This window comes from Heterocephalus glaber, unplaced genomic scaffold (genome assembly GCF_053883595.1).
Source record: "Heterocephalus glaber isolate CG9 unplaced genomic scaffold, H.glaber_assembly_v1.0 deba00001461, whole genome shotgun sequence".
In the NCBI taxonomy this organism is placed as follows: domain Eukaryota; kingdom Metazoa; phylum Chordata; class Mammalia; order Rodentia; family Bathyergidae; genus Heterocephalus; species Heterocephalus glaber.
In genome coordinates, this window is record NW_028258308.1 from 23337652 (window position 1) to 23340039 (window position 2388).

General features: G+C 41.0%; 1 pseudogene; it reads left to right on the forward strand.

Moving 5' to 3' along the window:
* Positions 1-1110: 1110 nt before the first annotated feature.
* LOC101716739 (40S small subunit processome assembly factor 1 pseudogene) lies at positions 1111-1990 on the forward strand (annotated as a pseudogene).
* Positions 1991-2388: the final 398 nt, after the last annotated feature.

A 2388-nucleotide genomic window follows, 5' to 3' on the forward strand; every position in this document is an offset into this window, starting at 1 on the left:
CTTTTTAGCATGTGAAACAAACACCTATTCCCTCCATACTCTCCCAAGAGGGCCAGAAAGCAAATCACTTACAGATATTAGCTTTATGATTTTCTGCCTGGCTTAGCCTGTGTTCATTCTCAAAAGCAAAGGCTGAGGTAAGAGACTGGATACAGGTAGTTTATTTTATAATGAATCCTGAGAAAAAGAGTGGGAGTCTTAGGAAGGTAAAATAGGAAAATAGGGAAAAACAATACAAAGGTGCATTATCTAAGTGATCACTAGTACAGGTATTGTGGTTAATCCCACCAGGACATTCTGAGGAGTCATATAGAATACATTTGAGAATTTTTCAGCCAACATATGTGTTTATCTATTGGTTGATACTTTTTGTTTGTTTGTTTTTTGTTTTTTTGGTACTGGGGATCGAACTAGGGACCTTGTGCTTGTGAGCAGGTGCCAGAACCACTGAGCTAAATCCCCTGCCCCTATTGGTTGATATTTATCTACCATTGGTCAAGCAATGATTCTCAATCTAAACTGCCCATTAAAATCACCTGGAAGCTTTTACAAACGTTAATTTAGACTGCAAGTCAAACAATTTAGTTTGAATTCTGCAAATGGGACTCAGAACCTACATTTTTAATCACTCCAAGATGATGTCAATAAGTAGTCACTATTGAGAACCACTTCCCTGCGAATAATTTCCTTGTACTTCAAGGTGTGTTTGTATGAGTGCCAGAAAGGTTCCCTCTCACCTGGTCCACTCCAGAGGAGGGAAAAAGTGCCAACATGTGGCTGAGTTATAACTCTAAACAATGGACAGAAAAGCTGGGTGGAGAATAAAGGCAGGGAAGTTTGACCTAGTGACCCTATTTATGACTACCTATCCACTTCTACTTCCAAATATAACATAAGATGGATTGAGAAAAGAGGTAAGATACATTCCTTTCTCCTGAGGATGGCAAATGTGAGCTACTGAGAGCCAACTATCCTTAACTGTCCTGGATAATCCTAAGACACCTATTAGCTATACACCTTCCATATCATTGATACCGCATGAATGTTTGTTCAAGAAAGCTAAAGCAGAGTACCGAGACGTGGGCCAGAGCTGGTGTCAGTACTCTCTCTATGGCACCAGAGAGGGTGCCAGGGCCAGGTTGTGAGGTGCCTGAGGGCACTGAGAAGCTCTTGGACGCCCTGTTGCAGACTCTTTACAACATGGGAGAGAAAGAAGATGAAACAGAACAGAAGAGAATCAGAAAGAAGAGAGACAGTAAGAAGAGAGATGGAATTATAGTGGCTGTGGCAGCAGAGAGAACCCTGGCTGGTTCTCTCACAAGAGGCCAGAAGAAGAGTGCTTCCAGCTTTTTCAGGGAACTCAAAGAAGAGCTGAACTGTGCTCCTGTGGTCACCTCCCACGATTCCCCTTCAGGAGCAGAAGTCTCTGCTGCTACAGGATCACCCTCTCCCCTGCAAAACAACAGGGAGCAAGTGGAAGTGGTAGAATTTCACAGCAGAAATAATAAAAGAAAACTGAAGCCAGATCAAGATGAATACACGAAGACTAAAACTAGTATCCAAGAGAAAGACACAAGTATTCAAGAATTTAACCTAGAAAAGGCTCGGTTGGAAGTGCACCGGTTTGGGATCACAGGCTACAGGAAAGGAAGAGTCATGGAATGGGAACGAGCCATCATGCTGGGTGCTAAGCCTCCCAAAAATAGTTATGTGAATTAAAAGGTTTTGCAGGAGCAAATAAAAGACAAAAAGGCAGCAAAGGAAGAAGAGAAGAGGGTGGCCCAGGATGCAGATATTTTCCAGAAAAAGAAGAGGAGAGGACAGGAAGATAGGAAATCCAAAAAGAAGAAGTCATCTCCCAGTATTTTGTCAAGTGGACAGGTCAGACAGGTTGGAAAATTCAAAAATGGGACCTTGATTCTGAGCCCATTTGATATCAAGAAAATAAATTCTTCCAGAGCGGCTAAATGAAGTACTTTGTCAGATAAAAAGAGGAATGACGCTGGACCTGGCCAGCTCCAGACTCTCACGGCCTCTCCAGTTGAGGAAGACCAAATGAGCCTCGAGGAGCTGCACTGCTAGCCGAGTGAGCAGGCCTCACTCCCAATTCCCATGCACTGGTGCTGGGCAAGTTTGCTTGTCATACCATTTTTCATAATTTTACTGTCTTATAAATGCTAGTAATTAACATTAAATTACTTTTTAATATTTTTAATGACAATGTTATTGGATCATGACAGAACTAAGAACATGATTTGTTATTTTTTTGAAAAGCAGTTTTAATTTTCAGCCTACTATTATAAAATGTACTTTTTCTTAACTTGTATAAAAAAAAACACAGATTTATAGTATATAAAAAAAAGAAAGCTAAAGCATTCTCAAGGACAC